We start from the raw sequence: 22,545 nt of genomic DNA on the forward strand, positions 1-22,545 counted from the left end.
TTTAATCACTTGCTGATCTATTTGTGATCCTCCGCCACTAGGGATCATAACAGTCAGCTGTAAGGATATCCCAATGTTTATACAGGATTCTCATTACCCTATCATGTTGGCAATCGTACGTGCCAATAATCCTAGTTGTAGTTAGGGCTGCGTTCTCATTGCGGCCTCGAGCCTGACTTTGTAGCAGGGAATCCCTATCCTGCTGAAGAGCATAGTTGAATGCTGTTTCAATAATACCTCTCGGATAGCCCCTCTCTAAAAACCTTCTCTTCATGTCCACAGCTTGTTTAAGGAAGGCATCCATGTCAGAACAATTCCTCCTGAGTCTCAGAAATTGTCCCTTAGGGATGCCACTTCTCAATGCTTTGGGGTTGTGGCTCTCCCACCTAAGGAGACTGTTTGTACTGGTAGGTTTCCAAAAAATCTGTGATCCTAAAGAAACATCTACATTTCTATGGACCTGGACATCCAGGAATGGTAATGTTGTTTGGTCAAGCTCAAAGGTAAATTTCATACCTAAGGTATTATGATTGAGCTCAACCATAAATTCACCAAATTCCTGTTGTGTCCCCTGCCACAAAACAAAGACATCGTCGATAAATCTGTTCCACATGTTGACATGCCGATGCCACCATTGCGTGTCATCAGCAAAGACAATGGTTTCCTCCCACCAGCCCAGGAACAGGTTTGCGTAGGACGGGGCGCAGGGACTGCCCATATCCGTGCCCCTGAGCTGGTGGAAGTACTTTCTGTCAAAAGTAAAAAATGTTTTGGTAAGTGTGAAATGTAATAAATCCAATAAAAATTGGTTATGAGTCTTATGTTGTACTGCTCTAGATTTCAAGAAGTATTCGACCGCTCTTAGACCCAAATCATGTGGTATATTGCTATACAGACTTTCAACGTCTATAGAGACCAGGAAGGAATCTTCAGGGACATGGATGCTCTCCAATTTAAGGAGAAGATCTGAAGTGTCCCTAATGTATGAAGGGAGGGCTAGCACAAACGGGCATAATATTTCATCAACATAAACGCCACAATTCTGTGTCAAAGAATCTGAACCTGAAACGATTGGATGACCCCTAAGTGGATCTATGCCCTTATGCACCTTAGGTAAGGTGTAAAAGGTAGCAATAAGGGGGTATGCTGGCAAAAGGAATTCATATTCATTTTTACAAATGAGCTTCCTCAACAGTGCTGCTTCAAGGATAAATTTCAACTAATTTCTAAAGATGACTGAGGGGTCAGATGGTAGGATTTCATATGTGTCACGATCATTCAAGATGGTATAACACATTTTTGTATATTTAGATTCTGTCATAATTACCAAATTGCCCCCTTTATCAGAGGGCTTTATGACCAGGGCACTTTCTTTAGTAAGTTTTAGTAGAGACTCTTGTTCAGAATTGGTCAAATTACACTCCATAGGGCCAGATGGAATCTTACGTAGATCTCTTTCCACCAAGTTAAGAAAGATGTCAATACTTGTGATATCACCCTGTGGGGGCATCTTAGTGCTCTTATTACGTAGATTGGTATGAAAGATCCCTATGTTGCTAGATTCATTCTCCTCCAACAGACCTACTAGTGCCCTATAACTCTCCAAATCACTACCATCTAGCCCCAGTATCTCACATTCTGATTGATCATTACGTGCAAAAAAAATTTTCCATCTCAATTTCCTGCAAAACAGGTTAATGTCTTTAGTCCATTCAAAACTGTTAAATTTATTTGTGGGGACAAAGTTCAAACCTTTCTTTAATACATCATAGTCCTCTCTGGTCAGGAGTACGTCAGATAAATTAATAATCTGCCCCCGATTTAATTCAATTTTGACCTCAGCTGGTACCCTGTTGTAATGTTCCTCTCTAAAAAAGAGGAGGATAAGGACGAGGTTGAGGAGGAGGGATGAGAGAATGGGTTTAATCCATCTTTCCCAGCAGTGGGATTTCTCACGGCTTGTTGTACCTGGCTGCCTCTGTAAAATCCTCTTGTGTGGTATTTTCCCCTGCCTCTCTGAGAGGCAGGAAATTGAGATGGAAAAGATTTTTTGCACGTAATGATCAATCAGAATGTGAGAGACTGGGGCTAGATGGTAGTGATTTGGAGAGTTATAGGGCACTAGTAGGTCTGTTGGAGGAGAATGAATCTAGCAACATAGGGATCTCTCATACCAATCTACGTAATAAGAGCACTAAGATGCCCCCACAGGGTGATATCACAAGTATTGACATCTTTCTTAACTTGGTGGAAAGAGATCTACGTAAGATTCCATCTGGCCCTATGGAGTGTAATTTGACCAATTCTGAACAAGAGTCTCTACTAAAACTTACTACAGAAAGTGCCCTGGTCATAAAGCCCTCTGATAAAGGGGGCAATTTGGTAATTATGACAGAATCTAAATATACAAAAATGTGTTATACCATCTTGAATGATCGTGACACATATGAAATCCTACCATCTGACCCCTCAGTCATCTTTAGAAATTAGTTGAAATTTATCCTTGAAGCAGCACTGTTGAGGAAGCTCATTTGTAAAAATGAATATGAATTCCTTTTGCCAGCATACCCCCTTATTGCTACCTTTTACACCTTACCTAAGGTGCATAAGGGCATAGATCCACTTAGGGGTCGTCTAATCGTTTCAGGTTCAGATTCTTTGACACAGAATTGTGGCGTTTATGTTGATGAAATATTACGCCCGTTTGTGCTAGCCCTCCCTTCATACATTAGGGACACTTCCGATCTTCTCCTTAAATTGGAGGGCATCCATGTCCCTGAAGATTCCTTCCTGGTCTCTATAGACGTTGAAAGTCTGTATAGCAATATACCACATGATTTAGGTCTAAGAGCAGTCGAATACTTCTTGAAATCTAGAGCAGTACAACATAAGGCTCATAACCAATTTTTATTGGATTTATTACAGTTCACACTTACCAAAACATTTTTTACTTTTGACAGAAAGTACTTCCACCAGCTCAGGGGCACGGATATGGGCAGTCCCTGCGCCCCGTCCTACGCAAACCTGTTCCTGGGCTGGTGGGAGGAAACCATTGTCTTTGCTGATGACACGCAATGGTGGCATCAGCATGTCAACATGTGGTACAGATTTATCGACGACATCTTTGTTTTGTGGCAGGGGACACAACAGGAATTTGGTGAATTTATGGTTGAGCTCAATCATAATACCTTAGGTATGAAATTTACCTTTGAGCTTGACCAAACAACATTACCATTCCTGGATGTCCAGGTCCATAGAAATGTAGATGTTTCTTTAGGATCACAGATTTTTTGGAAACCTACCAGTACAAACAGTCTCCTTAGGTGGGAGAGCCACCACCCCAAAGCATTGAGAAGTGGCATCCCTAAGGGACAATTTCTGAGACTCAGGAGGAATTGTTCTGACATGGATGCCTTCCTTAAACAAGCTGTGGACATGAAGAGAAGGTTTTTAGAGAGGGGCTATCCGAGAGGTATTATTGAAACAGCATTCAACTATGCTCTTCAGCAGGATAGGGATTCCCTGCTACAAAGTCAGGCTCGAGGCCGCAATGAGAACGCAGCCCTAACTACAACTAGGATTATTGGCACGTACGATTGCCAACATGATAGGGTAATGAGAATCCTGTATAAACATTGGGATATCCTTACAGCTGACCCCGATTTAGCTGAATTTGTGGGACCTCGACCACAGATAACCTATAAGAGGGGTCGCTCCTTGAGAGATAGGCTGGTACACAGTCACTTCAAGAGATCGGCCCCGACGGGTACGTGGCTTGAACGCAGAACATGCGGTTTTTTCAAATGTGGTGATTGCGTCAATTGTAAATTTATGCGACCTTGTAAATCAATCATCAGTGCATATGATGGTAGGGAATACTATCTTAGAGATTTTTCAAACTGTAAAAACTAGTGGCGTAGTATATGTAGCCACATGTGGATGCCCGTAAAACTATGTGGGGAAGACACGGAGGGAGTTCAGAAGAAGGGTGGGCGAGCATATTGGAGATATTAGGCATAAACGTGATTCTCCAATTGCTAGGCATATGAATGAGGTCCATCAGGGCAATGTGAATGAAATCTCATTCAGTGTCATTGAATCATTTACTTTAAATCCCCGGGGGGGAAATTTTGACAGACTGCTGCTGCAAAAGGAGTGTGCTTGGATCCATCGCTTTAATTGCATCACCCCAAGAGGCTTGAATGAGAATATGTCTTATGCTTGCTTTCTATAGTGCATTTTTTTGATCTTTGGTCCATATGAGCTTTATAAAGATATCATTGAGCCTTTTTTTCCATGCAGTAGGGGCTATTATCTGATCATTATAACCTTACTTGCCGTACCAGGCATTTTTTGCCCATTTTTTCTATGGGATCCATCGATTGGGATGGAATATTATATTATTTTATATCTACTACACATGTATCTATTCACTACTATTCCAATACTTACTGATCCCTTACAATATTGCTGCGTAAATATCCAATAATAATATATTATTTATAACACTTGAATTATGATTCATTACTTATGCAATCTGTAGCACAGTGTAACAGACATATCTGTGAGAAAGAATAAGATGTTCTATGCTCAGAATCCAGACTCTGTATCGCTAATCGTATGGGGAGTGTCTGTATATGCACAAATCATAAGATTGCTAATTTAATCAAATATAAAAAATGTTGGTGCCACTCAGGCCATATAATGATCATAGCCGCCATAATAAAAGGCATGTGCATTGTTATCTAGTGTTCAACTTTGAATTATTGCAGCCTTTTGCGCTACATAACATAACATTTTCGGTTGGTATACTAATGGGCATGCGCACTGTTATCCAGCTTTTGGCCCCCGGTAATGTGACGATATGTATATATCCGGTGGGCATTCTGAGCTACGGCGGGATCCCAGGTAAAATGGTAGCTGGGAGATTTCCGCATTAGCGTAGAATATCTCCTAGGATCTGATCATTAACAACAAGGCGCTTCCGTACTTGCGCAGAGGTATTCTACATTTGCGGTCGAGTCCTCCCAAAAATGGAGGTTATCAACTTCCGCATTTGCTCAATAGCGCATAGTATCTGGTCTTCAATAATATGGAAGCCGGAATATACCCGGTTATGCGCAGAAGGATTACCCACACGCCAGCACAATGCACTTTAGAGATGCCGACCCTCGTGGCATTATCTACAGGGTCGGATAATGGCGGCATGATCACGGTTTACAGAGTGAGTAGCTAATTGAGTAATATACTGAGAAAATATACATTGGGCCCACGTCATTATAGTTCAACACGCACCTCTATTGTTGAAAGGGTGTGATAGGGGTGGTGCCCTTTTTCTATAGTCTATATATGTGAGGGACGTGGGTAGTCAGCATGCAGCATCTGTCTATCTAAGCCTCCTGATGAGCCATATTGGTGAAACGCGTCGAGGCGTTTGTATACATCAGAAATGATAAGTACCTGGTTATTATGACTGTCATATATGTATATTATAGAATGGGGTTACAGTTATGCATCAATACTGTACCCATATCTCCTGCCTAAAGCCTAGGTGTCTTGGCCATAAAAAACTGTTGGGGCCATATCGTGTGTAAGACACCCCTTTATTGTCAAGTAGCACGTGTAGGGCTAGCTCTTAGGGCCAGCCGACGTGGAGTGGGGACACCGTATCCGCTTCACAGTAGGGTGCCAACCCCCACTGTCAGGCAGGAGTCAGCCTGGCAGGGAACAGTCATAGCGAGGTATTTGGTGTATGTGTAGCACTGTTTTTCTGCACTTTTTGCACTTTATGGTATGGTGTCTTGCACCTTTATCACATGGGTGATTAACTGCCATCATTGCCCTGAAATATTAGTCGGCAAGATTTTCCTTTGTCTATCTCTGTCAGTATGTTGGCATAAATGTACCACACTGTATAGTTGACAGATAGGAGAAATAGTGGAGAGTCGTCGTTGAGCGGGGGCGCCTATCTCGTTTATCTGTTTAGGGTGCCAGCCTCCGCTGCAAGGCAGGGCAATTTAGGATATATAGTGCAAGGGGCAGTTTTAGTCCAGCACGGTTGCTTGTATGTTGATTGTTAGTGTTCTAAGTTTTTAGAGATTTAAATAAAGAATTGGTTTTATCCAGTATCTGAACATACAAGGTTTCTTTTGATTTTGCTTGGTTTTTGAACCTTAGTTAAATATTCTACTCAGTTTTTTGCTTTAAATTTTTAAAGAATAAAAACATAGATTATGCGTATGGAATATGACATGAAGTGAAATTTTCTATATAAGCATGCAGTGTTTATTGAGGTACTCGTCCGACAGCTCTAGTCTGAAACCACTTTTCACAGCCAAAACACTAGAGAAATTATATCTCTAATGTGCAATGTGCAGAACTGGGAAGAAGCTTGTGATTCATGTAGAGGATATTTCTAATAATCCTTGAAAGTTTAGTTTTTTATTTAATCCAAATTTTGAAAGAGGTCGTCCGGAAAAATAAAATGTTGACTATTGGACTGTATATGGAAAAATAACAAACTCAGTCACACTGACATACTGGCACCCAACAGAATCCAGGGCAGGCTGCTTTGTGGTCTACACAGAGACAGGAAGCAGTAATGGATTCATTAGATTAAGCAGCACAATGTCAGATGTTTCATAATCACATGCTATTCAAACTCACCTGACCTCTGCAGCCAGTCATAGGGTACAGTGGTCTGGCAGACGGTGAAATGGAGACATCACCGCTGTACCCTTGTGGATACCAGTAGATGAGTATGACCGAGTTTAGCTTTATCACTTATCCAGTCATCGAGATAAAGCTTTGTGTTTCATATTGAATTTCATAATTTTTCACATTAATCAATTCTAAGAATTCCAAGGTTAAAAAACAACAAAATAAAACTTACAGTTCATGACATAAAGGCATCTGATCATAGTCCAAGGCTCTTAGGCTCTAGGAAATCCACTGTTTTAATAGGCTTGCCATGCCTATCAGATAGCTGTTGTCCGAAGGCTCAAATTAAGCTACTGCTGACATCACATATGCTAAAACACTGATTTTCCCAACACTATTTGCGATAGAATGCTGTGAGTCATTTTCATTAACACATTATATCCAAATGGGCTATTCACATATCAGATTTTTTTCCCTTACAGATAATTCACATAAAAAATGATATTTCCTGTTGTGGTCCATGTGGATAGGTCTACAAAAATTATTGACGGCACTTCAATGCAATCTAAGTTGAATCCATTGGCTGTCTGTATTATTAACACAACTGGTTCCTGTAAGTTTTGAAGGCCTCCTTCAGTTTTTTCTTTTAAAATGGAAAAAAGGATGACATACTGATGATAGAAAAGGATATAGGGGACCAAAGTGAAGTGACTTGAACCCATCACATTGATAAAAATCTGTTTTCAATGTACAAGAAAAAACTTCAGCGTGAATTTGGCCTTGTTTAGCATAATCTCTGTTCTTCTACACCCTCATATCTTCTAAACATCGGAACATAAAGCAGTTTTCTTCTATCTTACTATTAATACACAGTGCAAGTTATAAGTTTTGACCAGTTTTTGACCAGTCTGTTAATGGATTGTACTTATTTGAGCGTTACATGCACTTGCACTTTCTAGTGTATGGACTTTAAGCTACTAAGGTGTAGAACAAGACTTTTTTCTGCATCACTTATCTGTGTTTTTATGGATTTTTTCTTTCTTTTATGCTATAATGAAGATTACTGATTTGATACTTACCTTTATAAAAATTTAATATATAATGAATAACTAATTCATTCACGCATTGGATCTTGATTGAATGTAAGATTCTAATTATTAAGCTTTCTTGACTTAAATTGTGTAATTTATTTAGAACAAAATAAACCAACATCATCAAGCAATTGAGGGTTGGATTCCAAATCATTAGGAAGTCAAAGTAAAAAAAAAATGAAATCACAGACGGATCCAACTTGCATGAATAATGTGACTTCTACATGCCTGTATGCACTGAAAACAAGTATGGGATGGGATTGTAGATTGTGTACCAGGGATTTATCTTCAGAATTGTAGCAGGTCATCAATGAGTTCCTGTAGAATCTGTTGAACTACATGGTAGCATCAGAGTCACAATTAGATTCAAGTCTGTTTGACACTCCAAAGATATGAATACCAAGACTATCACTAACCAACCACTAAAATGGTCATGCTGAGTAACGTTGCAATGTTCACAATAACATTTCCAGACTCCACATCTATTGCATGCAGAGTGTAAAACTGCTCTCATCTGTAAAGAAAATGGGAAGCTAATGAGAGACCTACCAATTCTGGTACTCTCTGGTGAAGGCCAATTAAGCCAATCAATCTGCATGGTGCTGAGAGGTGATCACAGGACATTGAGCATATTGTCATCATGAAGTCTGATTCTGATAGTTATCAAAAATAGAAGACATCCCAAGTCACTTTTTTTAAATGTATTTATTGATAGCACAGGCGCTGCCTGATGGATACTCCCATCAGTGGCGCCTGCTCTCGTTGTTATCAGGGACAGCAGGCGTACACTGATAAGAATTTTTTACAAAAACCGAACTTGTGGATAAAGTCTCTAGTACCAGACTCCCTTACACCTGAAGTGCCCATAGCACTCAAATGGGGAGAAAAACAAGGGAGCAAAAGCTCCCAAGCATATAGAGTCCTAACAAAAACCAAGAGCATGAAGCCCCTTAAATAACCATGACAATAAAATTATTATCACAAAGGGTTAATTTTTATTACAAAAAAGTATAACATATGTAAAAAAACACAATGAGAAAAAAATGAATGAGAATAAGGTGAACAACTACACTGGAAATGAACCACATGAGGACACACACATATATACCATGTAAAGGGTGCACACGGCGGCAATAGAAGATAGTAAAAGTCCCACAAGGGACAGGGCCTATCCAAATGCTAATAATTGAGGACAGGAGTGATCAAAGGCCCAGTGGCCAAATGACCACTAAGCATCGCTCTATCCTCCCATAAATATCCCCGCATATTGCAATAGTGCCCGTAAAGTGCCAATAACTATTTAAAACGCCTAAGTGGCATGCCGCAGATAAAGCTTACCCATGTGTGTGCTACCATGCAGTCAGAATCCAGCAGAAAGCCCCGACGCGCGTTTCGCGTGCTGTGCTTCCTCGGGGGGCTGTGTGGATACTGATGAGGCTGGGATTATATAGGGCCATGTTGTCTAAGTAATTAATTAATACGCGATTCATGTGGCGCATGGGGAATGAACATCACGCCAGTGCCGCCCTCCTTCCGGCCATCTCAGCGGCGCCCAGATAGGGGAAATCCCCCATGACGTCAACAGATCTGGACGTCGCTGTGGATAGATGCCTTAGGGGGCGCGGTCTGCACGAGAGTCCATCGCGCATGCGCGTCATCGCGGCGGCCATTTTGGAAAAGGGAAAGATTACTGGAAGATTAAAAACACAGGTAAAGTGCAATCTAAACCAAAAAAGAAACCCAACATTATGCGCGGTGCACCACGGAAATGTCAAACATACATCCTTATTATTATCACATTATATTACAAAGAGAAGCAAATACAAAAGAAACAGCCAGAAACAGATCCAGTTCTTCACTCATAACAAGCCATAACGACCATTGTGAATCACTGCCATAGGTGTCATCATTGCTTCTTCTTTTTAAAGTTTATACACTCCTTAGGCGCCACTGGAACTGGAACGTCCAGACGCAATTATGCTGGGGTTAATACGTTAAAGAACAATACACAAAAAGCCACTAAAAAAAGAAAAACAAACAGTATAAATACAACACGAATATAGATAAAAATGATCAGAGACAGGGGAAAAAACAAGTTATAAAAATGGGACAATGGACAGTTTCTCATTAAGGCCATTCGGGGCCATAGTCCCCAATGAAACTATCCACCGACACTCGATTTGCGCTAATGTCCTTTTAAGGTCCCCACCCCGGATACCAGAGTGGACCCTATCAATCCCACGTACTTTCAAGACATCTGGATTGCAGACATGCTGTGCCTTAAAATGTCTCGGAATGGTCTTAAGTTCCGAGACATCAATAACCTCCTTCAATGCCACAATGTCCCTAACATGTTCCCGGACCCTGACACGAAGTTCACGTGAGGTAAGGCCTAAGTATATCAAATTACAAGTACAGGTGGCGTAGTATACCACAAACGTAGTACTACATGAAATATAACTCATAATCCGATATTCCCTACCCCCACCTGCCAACGAAAAAGTGGTAGCCCGTACGATATTCCTGCACGCTTTGCAGGAGCCACATGGAAAACAGCCCCTCCTTGGAGGTCCTGATCCAAAAATTCCAGGAGAGGCTGGGCTGTATTGGCTCCTCACTAATTGATCCTTAATACTTCTACCTCTTCTCGCCATAAGGAGGGGTCGATTAGGCAAGATTTTATTTAGAATTGGTTCAGTTTTCAACACCGACCAATGCCTCTGTAGGACCTCCCTGATGTCATCCCATTTGTTATTAAAAGTGGAAATAAATCTCAATGGTTGATCTTTTTTAATAGGAGCAGACACTGGAGGTCCACAGAGCAATCGGTCCCTGGGAGTACATTTGGCACGGTAATAGCCCTTTTTAATGGCTCTTCCACTGTACCCCCTATCCTGGAAGTGACAAAAAAGGTCCCGAGCCTGGCCCTCAAAGACCCCAACCGTGGAGCAAATCCGTTTCATCCTAAGAAACTGGCCTATAGGTATAGCGCGTATTGTGGATCTCGTATGTGCAGAGGTGGAATGTAGCAATGCGTTAACAGATGTCTCTTTTCTGAACACATCAGTCTGAATAACACCATCCTCACATCTGCAGATCTTAATATCCAAGAAATCTATATTGTCTACAGCCACCCTATGTGTAAGGCGGATATTACGATTATTCTGATTTAGTCCACGGATAAAGTCCAGAAGACCAGGCTCAGGACCCTGCTTTTTGTGTATTGTTCTTTAACGTATTCACCCCAGCATAATTGCGTCTGGACGTTCCAGTTCCAGTAGCGCCTAAGGAGTGTATAAACTTTAAAAAGAAGAAGCAATGATGACATCTATGGCAGTGATTCACAATGGTCGTTATGGCTTGTTATGAGTGAAGAACTGGATCTGTTTCCGGCTGTTTCTTTTGTATTTGCTTCTCTTTGTAATATAATGTGATAATAATAAGGATGTATGTTTGACATTTCCGTGGTGCACCGTGCATAATGTTGGGTTTCTTTTTCGGTTTAGATTGCACTTTACCTGTGTTTTTAATCTTCCAGTAATCTTTCCCTTTTCCAAAATGGCCGCCGCGATGACACGCATGCGCGATGGACTCTCGTGCAGACCGCGCCCCCTAAGGCATCTATCCACAGCGACGTCCAGATCTGTTGACGTCATGGGGGATTTCCCCTATCTGGGCGCCGCTGAGATGGCCGGAAGGAGGGCGGCACTGGCGTGATGTTCATTCCCCATGCGCTGCATGAATCGCGTATTAATAAATTACTTAGACAACATGGCCCTATATAATCCCAGCCTCATCAGTATCCACACAGCCCCCCGAGGAAGCACAGCACGTGAAACGCGCGTCGGGGCTTTCTGCTGGATTCTGACTGCATGGTAGCACACACATGGGTAAGCTTTATCTGCGGCATGCCACTTAGGCGTTTTAAATAGTTATTGGCACTTTACGGGCACTATTGCAATATGGGGGGATATTTATGGGAGGATAGAGCGATGCTTAGTGGTCATTTGGCCACTGGGCCTTTGATCACTCCTGTCCTTCTCAATTATTAGCATTTGGATAGGCCCTGTCCCTTGTGGGACTTTTACTATCTTCTATTGCCGCCGTGTGCACCCTTTACATGGTATATATGTGTGTGTCCTCATGTGGTTCATTTCCAGTGTAGTTGTTCACCTTATTCTCACTCATTTTTTTCTCATTGTGTTTTTTTACATATGTTGTACTTTTTTGTAATAAAAATTAACCCTTTGTGATAATAATTTTATTGTCATGGTTATTTAAGGGGTTTCATGCTCTTGGTTTTTGTTAGTACACTGATAAGAGTAGTACTCTCTTATCAGCCAACGCCTGTGACCATCAGTAACTGTTAGGCTTCTTTCACACTAGCGTCGGCACGGGGCTGTCGCTATGTGTCGGCCCGACGTGCCGACGCGCATTGTGAAAGTGATGCCCAACGTGGGCAGCGGAAGCAGTCTTACGACGCTTCCGCTGCCCCATTGTAAGGTCCAGGGAGGAGGGGGCGGACACGATGTGCAAAAAATCGTTACATGTGTGGCCATACGTCGCAATGCGTCGCTAATGTAAATCTATGGGGAAAAAATGCATCGTGCGGACAACTTTGCAGGATGCGTTTTTTCTCCTAAACGACGCATTGCGACGTACAGCAAACAACGCTAGTTTGAAAGTAGCCTTATACTGCTGGACATAGCTGCTGGCTCACACTGTCATCTGACAGTGTGGGAAACACAGCTCTCTGACTGGTGGTAATAATCTGACCACCAATCAGAGCCCTTGCATATGACAGCGTGGCAAGAAATGGATGTTTGGTCCCTCTATTCATCTGAATGGGGTCTTGGTTCGAGTTTGGGTACTGTTCTTGTACCAGAACCAAACTTTTTTTTAAAATATTCAGCTAAACCTGCCGGACCCAAAAATCTAAGGCTTACCGTAGTTTATCACTAGCCATAACCAAACGTATTTTGATAGTAGTCCAAGCAGATGAGAAAAGTAGCCACCAGTCACTCCAGTTTCTAGCAGTGTTTATATATATAAATACACAGTATATGTGTGTTTACATAAAGTGCTTGTGTTGAAGAATGGGCAAAATTCACACCTGAGCAAAAGCATGCAAATAATTTCTCCATACAGGAGGAGTCCTGAAGCTGTCATCACCAATAAAGGCTTTTGTATAAAGTATCAAAGGGGACATCCGGGACTTAAAACAAAAAGGCCAGTAGCTGCCAAGGACTACTAGTTTCATATTAATTGACAGCCGGCTGTCAGCTGCCTAATTGGGGGAAGCCGACTGTCAATCAGCATGACACCAGTAGTCCCGCCCAGTCAACAGGAAGATAAACTGCTGCTCTGTTAATAGGGAGTAGCTAAATCTCTGGCAGGAGCAGTCAATGATTGGTGCAGGGCACAACTGCCACTGTTAGCAACTACATGTATTTTATTTAAGTTCTGGATATCCACTCTAAATACATTTCAGTAACAGTGTTCAATATTTTTTCCCTGTCATTTCTCATTAATAAAGTCAGTAGCAGGTGGATTATTTAGGAGTGCCGGAAGGGTAGCCCCAGTGGGGGAAGGGTGCAGTCATTTCTCATTAATACACATAACTGAATTTGTGGATATTTTTATTTTTATTTTTTTGCTCATGTGGATTGGATGGATTGTTACTGACATTTCATGTCAATAGCAACTTTAGAAATATATTTACTTAGAAAATTGGTGATGTATCCTATACTTATTTCACCGGTTGTGCATACATACACACACATACAGTCTATTTATATACATACAGTCATAGCTGAAAGTGTTGGCACCCTTGAAATTGTTCCAGAAATGAAAGTATTTCTCCCAGAAAATTATTGCAATTACACATTTTATTATACACATATTTCTTTCTTTTGTGTGTATTGGTACAACACACAAAAAACTAAAATGGAAAAAGGCAAATTGGACATAATTTTAAACAAAAATAGCCCTGAAAAATTGTTGGCACCTTTCCAAACTTTTGGGTAACCAACTTTGTTTCTAGCATGCGATGCTCGATCAAACTCACCCATGGCAAGTAACAGGTGTGGGTAATATGAAACTCACATTTGAAACCTGACAGAAAGGGGAAAAATTTACTTAATCTTTACATTGTGTTTCTGTGTGTGTGCCACACTAAGCCTGGGGAACAGAAAGAAAAAAGAAATGTATGAAGACTTGAGAACCAAAATGATTGAAAAATATCAACAATCTCAAGGTTGCAAGTCGATTTCCAGAGGTCTTGATGGCTCTTTGTTCACAGTGTGCAGCATAATCACGAAGTTTACAACACATGGCACTGTAGCAAATCAACCTGGATATGGACGGCAGGGAAAAATTATGAAAGGTTGCAACGCATATGAATGAAATGAAACCCTACAGCTGGAAACCCAGGAGGACCCCACTGCTGACACAGAGACATATAAAAGCTAGACTGCAGTTTGCTAAAATGTATGTGAGCCAAAATCCTTCTGGGAAATGTCTTGTGGACAGATGAGACCAAGATAGAGCTTTTTATTAAAGCATATCATTCTACTGCTTACCGAAAATAGAATGAGGCCCTTATAAACAAAAGAACACAGTAACCACAGTCAAATATGATAGAAGTTCAAAGATGTTTTGGGGTTGTTTTGCTGCCTCTGATAGTGGGTGCCTTGGTTGTGTGCAATGCATCATAAAATCTGAAGACTGCCAATGTATTTTGGGTTGCAAAGAAGTGCCCAGCATCAAAAAGCTGAGTTTACGTCCTAGGTCATGGGTCTTCCAGCAGGACCTTGACCCCAAACACACTTCAAGAAGCTCCAATAAATGGATGGAAACAAATAGCTGGAGAGTTCTGGCCAGCAATGAGTCCAGATCTAAATCCCATTGAACACCTGTGGTGAGATCTTAAAATTACTTTTTTAAGAAGGCACCCTTCAAATATAAGCGACCTGAAGCAGTTTGCAAGAGAAAAGTGGTCAAAAATTCCAGTTAAGAATTGTAAGAAACCAAGAAGCTTTTTGATGGTTATAAGGAGCAACTAATTGAAGTTATTTATTCCAAAGGGTGTGCAACTAAATTTTAAGTTGAGGATGCCAAAAATTTTTGGCGTTTTGTGTGAAATGATGTCCAATTTGCCTTTTTCACTCTATTTTTTGAGTTGTTCCAATACACACAAAGGAAATAATCATGTGTATAATAAAACATGTGTAATTACAATAATAATTATTATATTCTAAAATTATTATAATTATAATAATTAAATTAAATATAAAATTTCAGTTATTTTAGACTCCTGCAATATACAGTCTTTTGGTCACATGATGGTCACATGACAATGATGTCACCAAAGGTTCTATTCACTTTAAGTATCAGAAAGCGCACTCATAATGCGGGACTGCTATTATCAGTGCAGTTTCTGCTTTTAATCCCTGGATGCCCTTGCTTAGATGTCTGCTTTGGGAAATTGTCCAGTTTGCCTCCTCCCATCTTTGGCCCTTAGTATACAACTAATCTTGACATCCCGTAATAGCAATAACATTTCTGATCTTGACTGTGCTTTAGTTGATGCTGTATTTATGGTATCCTGTGTGTAATCTTAACTGTTGTTGCATGCATGTGTTAGATTACGGCCGTCTCATTACCCCCGTGATTATGAAAGCCTCCCACATGAATAGATGGAGAGGCATTTGAATCTTCCCCTGATGAGTACAGTATATGAAAACGAAACACATAGGGAAGTACTTATCTCTTTTGGGGTTATGGTATGGACCGGAGCTGGTAGATTATGAATGTGGGGTACTTGTGTGGATGTAAATATGCCTCCTCCCCAGATACAATGCCAGCACTAACGGTCTTAGTCTCACCTGAGGAAGTAGCAAGAAAAGGTGAGATCGTTCCTTTATTATACATTGTTTTGAACATTTTGCATTTCATTCAGTGATGGTGATTTATGATTAACAATGGTTTTTTGATGACCTATGATGTTCTAAATGTGGATTTTACCCGATCCTGGTCTCTATATGAAGCAAATTATTTTTTTATTCTTGAAGGGATAGATAAGCTTTTTATTTGGTCCCTCGGATCCTTCTAAATATTGTGGTTATTCAGCATTGAGCTGAATGTGATTTTTGTGAGTTTAATTGTTATTTATATTTTGTATTTTGTGTACTTTTGAGCACCTTTTTATACGACATATTAAAAGTTATATTTTAACTTAGTAATCACACCCTGCTCATTAAATCATTATTAACATACCATGGGCTACGAACTAGGAGATTACATCACAGAATATGGAAACAAATATTGTAACCTTGCGCTATAGCAGATATAGTCAAACAAATGTTTCTGGGCAGTGAAATCAGAGGAATGCACTCATCCTGTTACTCTTAATGTCCCAGCACCTGACCTGGAGATATTGCCTTTTCATTTGCATTCCATTAGCTAGTTATATATTGCCTGCAGAAGAAACATTATAACCTGTCAAGCAGAAAGCAGTAGATAGTGGGTTTATTTTACAACCTGTCTTAAGTTGTTCAATTGGTCTTTTCATGAAAAAAATTAATTGGGAATAGTGTGAAGCTCATTTTAATTGAAAACAATTTGCATTCAGTAAATATGTGTTTTGCACTGAGAATTCTGTTGCCGTGTTTATACATATCTATAGTTATAAAATGTTATAAAGAGAGGATTGTGGGGATACATCATTTTGGGGTTCAGCTTATTTACAACTTACATTTTTATAGATAATAAAATCTGCCCTCTTCCACTGGAACGACTGTATTTTCAGTAAACAATCTGCCTCATATCTTTTACGGTGGACTTTTTATTTAAACTCACCTGATGAAAATAAACCTTCAATTTGGATCCCTATCTTAAATTAGGTAGAAAGCAGCATTCTGAATAAGTAGGCAAAACATACTTTAAAATGTTACTGCTCCTCTCCTTTCAATTCTTAAATACTATATTACACACCTACACACCCCTGATAAAATTGCCAGGTATTTATAATTAAAACAATCATACCAAGAAGAATTGTGTCAGAACTTTTTCCACCTTTAATGTCACCTATTATCTATACAATTTAGTTGATAAAAAAACTGAAATCTTTATAGTGAAAATAAGAAAAAAATTATCTTCTTATGGCAAAGTCCTATTTTTGTTGAAATTTCTATTCATCTTCAACTTTTTAGCAGAGGCCTTAATGTTTGGTTGCCAAATTAACTGATATTTGGAACTCTTAATAAAACTTCCATAAAGTCCGAGTTCCAAAAGTAGGTGGTACGTATAGATCTAACATTAATATGGATGTCATTGTACCAATTTTCCAAGACAAACATTGCCCAGAGAATCACAAGGTGTCTACTGAGTTGCCTTCTTTCCACAATGCATCCATTCCTGGTTCCATCTCATCTTCAAACTAATCTTCAATTTCATAGACCGATTCTTATGTGCACATACCCATTGTAGTATAACAGGGCTCAGTCTGTGGTTGTCTGAAAGCTCTAAAAATAGCTATCATGGACAGACTTATTTAAAGCCACATGATTTATCAGGCACCAGGAATTGCCCTGGCATTTACTTTTTATCCCCTGTATATGTATTTGAACTTCCTCAAAGGCCCCTGGGTTGGGGCCATGGAGTCAGATGCTGTCCAGTGGTGATCAGGTGTGGTCAGGTAGCTGGATAAGATCCAGGAGGGTGGTCAAAGTACAAGCACATAAAATAGGAGAGTCTTCCACAAACAGTTAAAGGTGAATATCAGGAGGGCAAACAAGGAGCAAGATCATGTGAGACCCTCTGTGGTGAGTCTCCCCTGGGTCTACAATTCCCATCCAGACAATGTGGCTGGGAGAACAATGGCTTGAGGCCCCTGAGGTTCTGATGAGATTAATAGAATGATTGATTTACATTTACCTTCAGCAATATCCTGTCTGGCCTTATGTATACATAAAATCCACCCAGCATGGCTTCCTTTGCTTTCTGTCACTGAATGGAAACATTGATTCATAAGTCTGAAATGATGAGCGAGAAAATCTCTAATAAAGCACAGCAAGCGAAACTCTAATAAAACACAACAGTATCATCATAACCAGTTCTCTGTGCTGGAAAAAGTCTGCATCTCTTAAAGCTGTAGACTCCTCTCTACTTGCATTGGTCCAATAGTCTTTAGAAAGTGGTCAGGTCTTCACAGGTGCCTTTACAGATCAGCATAAAAATGAAGGTGGTGAGAGAGGAAAAATTGGGAATAAACTGGTGGTAATAGTTGGAAAATCCTATTAATCACTGAATTGCTTTAACGCCATCATGACGTGGCCAGTTGAGAATTAAGGACACCATCTCCGGATACATTTCAACCCCATATCCGAGATGATGTATCCTACAAAAGGCAGAGAGGTCTCCTCAAAAAATTATTTTCTAATATATAGAGTACAGGTGATTCTCTCTAAGTTTTTGCAGGACTAGTCAGACATTTCCTTTGTCAGAAGGCAGGTTAAGAGAGAAAAACAGGATGTTATCTAAGTAAAAACCACTACGCAGGAGCAAAGGAGCTCTTGGAAAATTTCATTCAGAAATCCTTGGAAGACTGATGGGGCATTACTGAGCCCAAATGGCATAACATGGTACTCATAGTAACTGTCCCAGAAATTGAAAGCAGTCTTTCACTCTTCTGTTTGGCAGATGTGGATTAAATTATAGGCTCCTCTCAGATACAGGTTCATGAAGATCCTGGCACCTCTTATGTGAGCAAACAATTGTGCTATTAGAGCCAGTGGATAATTGTTTTTGATTGCTAACAAGAAAAAAGAAATTTTTTAGTCAGCTCACTGTCCTCGTCTCACTCCAGGAGTCCATCTGCCAGTCAGGGTCGCGACTCGGCAGCCACAGCAACTAATTTCAGAAAAATTTGTATGACCCGGCGATAAAGAATCCACTGCACCTTCAGAGGTTGTGTGTTATAAAACTTCCATTATGTTTTTTAACTATTCTTCCATAAAATGGAAGTTTAATAACACAAGACATCTGAAGGTGAAGTGGATTCTTCATCGCCGGGTCATAAATTTTTTTTCTGGATTTCATTGTTTTTGATTGTGATCTGGTTGAGCCCTCTATAGTCAATACACGGTTGTAAAGCTCCATCCTTCTTTTTAATAAAAAAGAAGCCAACTCCAGACGGTGAAGAATACTTGTGGATGAATCCTCTAGCCAGATTCTCCTTATATACTCCAACAAGGCTAAGGTCTCCGTTTGCGACAAAGAAAAGATACAGCCTCGACCAGGCGGGGATCCTGGGAGCGGGTCATTGGTACATTACTACGGCCTATACGGAGGTAACATCTCGTCTTTGATATTGAAGACATCTCCATATGATCAATAGGCAGATGGAAGACCAGGCAGATTAGAAGGCTTTACCAGTGGCCCAATTGGACATACAGGACCAAGACATCTTTCTTGGCAAGAGTATCCCCATTGGAGCACTTCTCCAGATCTCCAGTTTATAATGGACTCATGAACATGTAGCAACGGAAGGACCACGAGAAGTGGAAGTGAAAGATTCTGAAGTACATAGAAGGCAATCTTCTATGTGTGCAGCATTCCTATCCGTAGCCCTACCTCCTCTGTGACAACATGGATGACTTTCGATAGAACCCTCCCATCAACAGATGATGCAAGGATGCTGGAGGTGTTGATCAATAATCTGGTAACGATCAACCGCTGCTTGCTGCATGAAGTTTCCAGCCACACTGGAATCCAGGTAAACCATCTCAACTAACTGGAAACCTTCACATGATGTGGATATGGTCAAAATCAATGGTGGAGAAGAATTACTCTCGCTCAGGGAAGCCTCTCCTACTCACCCTAAAATTTGGAGTTTTTGGACTTCTAAGGACATGTATGGATCAGATGTTCTGTGCTAACACAGAAGTAGCACAGTTCTTTGGCACAACAGGGTTCCTGCCATTGTTTGGCTAGCTTTAGGAGGTTGACATGCAGTGGTTCAGATGGCGCAGCTAACACAGATGGCTGAGTAATAGGTGGCCTTTGGAAAGATGGAGATAGACGAAATAATTTATTTTCATTCTTCTGAACAATCCCTCCCAGAATGCTGATACCATCGCCTCATTGTTTCAACCAATTTCAGAAGACAGAGTACAGAACTGGACTGCAAATTGGCCTACAGTCAGACCTCACTGAAGCAGCCTGAGGAATGAAGATGCTGCAGAAGTGACGTTACCCGACTCCTCGAAAACCTTGTAGAATGCCTCCAGGAAGACCAGAGGTCACAGGATCACTTTTCTCCAATAAGGAACGGAGCCATGCCAGGGTCTTTCCTCCCAAGTGAGACATCAGGAATGCCACTTAAGAAAGATCTGAGGGGAACTGGTGGGCCAGCAATTCATAGTGCAGGGTGCACTGGTTAATAAACCCACAGCACTGCTTGGGATCCTAGTCAAACATGGCAGTGCATACAGACAGGAAGCAGGTCCAAATGTATGATTTGCAGGCTGAGTAGTCACTGCCGCGGCTGCTGCAACTTAGATTGGAGTGGCAGAAGTCAAGGCGAGTATTCACTGTCTGCAGATAGGGCATGATTTTGTCCTTTGATAACATTACCAGGACATCTCTTGTAACACGGAGTTCATGGCCTGAGCAAACTGTCACATTTGTGGATTGTGGACCCACTGTGCCATGGACCAGGGAGAGACTGATGGGGCATAACTAAGCGACCACCTGAATTTTCACTAGAGCCCCTGATGGTTTGGTTAGACACATGTGGACACCAGATTTCACTTCAGGACAGATCGTGGTACCGCACCACTTACCCTATTGGTCAGGACAGCAGACACAGACTCAGAGTCCAATGAAGGTTAGGGTTTCAGGTTCAGCTGCCGAACATGCAGTTTCAGGTTCGGAAACTGCAAAAGCGGCTTCAGGTTCTGGTACCACTGGAGTGGTTTCAGGTTCAGGTACTGCCAAAGCAGTTTTAGGTTTAGGTATCACTGGTGCGATTTCAGGCTCAAGGTACAGATTCAGGCTAGGCTGGCACAGATTCATAGAACTGGTAGTGTTAGGCCATGTGCACACGTTCAGTATTTTTCGCGTTTTTTTCACATTTTTTCGCTATAAAAACGTGATAAAAACGCGAAAAAAACACTAACATATGCCTCCCATTATTTTCAGTGTATTCCGCATTTTTTGTGCAAATGTAGCCTTTTTTTCTGCAAAAAAATCACATCGCGGAAAAAAAAGCAACATGTTTATTAAAATGCGGAATTGCAGGCGATTCCGCACACCTAGGAGTGCATTGATCTGCTTACTTCCCGCACGGGGCTGTGCCCACCATGCGGGAAGTAAGCAGATTATGTGCGGTTGGTACCCAGGGTGGAGGAGAGGAGACTCTCCTCCACGGACTGGGCACCATATAATTGGTAAAAAAAAAGAATTAAAATAAAAAATAGTCATATACTCACCTTCGATGTCTTCCCGCCTCTCAGCTGCATGCTGCCGCTTCGGTTTCTATAGCTGGTGTGCGGTGAAAGACCTGCAATGACGTCACGGTCTTGTGATTGGTCATGTGACTGCTCACGTGACCGCGACGTCATGGAAGGTCCTGAACCACACCGGCATTTATAGGAACGGACGCCTGCAGGTGAGTATAACCATTTTTTTAATTTTTTTATTACTTTTAAACATTCTATCTTTTACTATTGATGCTGCATAGGCAGCATCTATAGTAAAAAAGATGGTCACACTTGTCAAACGCTATGTTTGACAAGTGTGACCAACCTGTCAGTCAGTTTTCCAAGCGATGCTACAGATCGCTTGGAAAACTTTAGCATTCTGCAAGCTAATTACGCTTGCAGAATGCTAAAAAAACGCGAAAAAAACGGAAAAAAACCGCAAAAACAAAATGAGAATTTCTTGCCGAAAATTTCTGCTTTTCTTCAGGAAATTTCTGCAAGAAATCCGGACGTGTGCACATACCCTTACAGGTATAACTGGATGGGTACAAGGACCTGACAACGGGATAGCAGCTTGCAGACTGGCTATAATATTTGCTCAGGCATCTCCCAACAAGTGGAAATGCCTTAAGTACTAAGTGCTTTCCAGCTATTGTATAGGGAGAGATAAGGAGTGCATGATGCCAGGAAACTTGCAAGGTGTACAGAAACCAGAGTGGGGGACACAGCAGGGCGGCCTGGTTGGTGTGTAAGTCAGCATTCCTTCTGGGAGGGAGGTGTGGAAGCATGCAGGGACACTGGCATTACAAAAGGTAGGAAACTTTGTAATATCAGACAAATCTGCTTGTTTATTCTCCTGGACTTTCGTTTCACAGATAAAATCCGTTATATCTGTCTTAAGTGAATAAAAATTTTCACATTGCTAAGATAAGAGATAATGGTAGCTGCTCATAAGCTTTTGTGGAAATTGATTGGGAGAGAAGGAAGAAGGAACTATAGGCAGATACAGACATTCTGTTGAAACCTCTCCTGAAACAACAATTACACTTTCACTTTTCTGTACTGGTTTCCTCCATTAACTCTTTTGTGAACAGTCCGGCCAGCCTTCAATCACCATGGGCATAATTAAGCCCTGGGTACTCGTCATGCTGTCACAAGATTACCAGTTTTTCCTGCCTTGGACAATTTTAAGTAGGTATTAATCACTGAATAGGGGAAATACCCTACAAGTCTTGTAGTTTTAGTGATGTTCTGAGTCAGGAGTATTCTATCCATCATTTTTATATTACAAAATCTTCTTAAATTAAAAG

The 22,545-nt window shown here is 40.9% G+C and overlaps 1 protein-coding gene across 20 annotated transcripts in view; it reads right to left on the reverse strand.

Moving 5' to 3' along the window:
* Positions 1-22,545, reverse strand: part of PTPRD (protein tyrosine phosphatase receptor type D) — a 2,959,440-nt gene that overhangs the window by 1,615,821 nt on the left and 1,321,074 nt on the right. The window lies entirely within an intron of this gene.

The sequence above is a fragment of the Ranitomeya variabilis genome, chromosome 1, assembly GCF_051348905.1.
Source record: "Ranitomeya variabilis isolate aRanVar5 chromosome 1, aRanVar5.hap1, whole genome shotgun sequence".
Classification (NCBI taxonomy): domain Eukaryota; kingdom Metazoa; phylum Chordata; class Amphibia; order Anura; family Dendrobatidae; genus Ranitomeya; species Ranitomeya variabilis.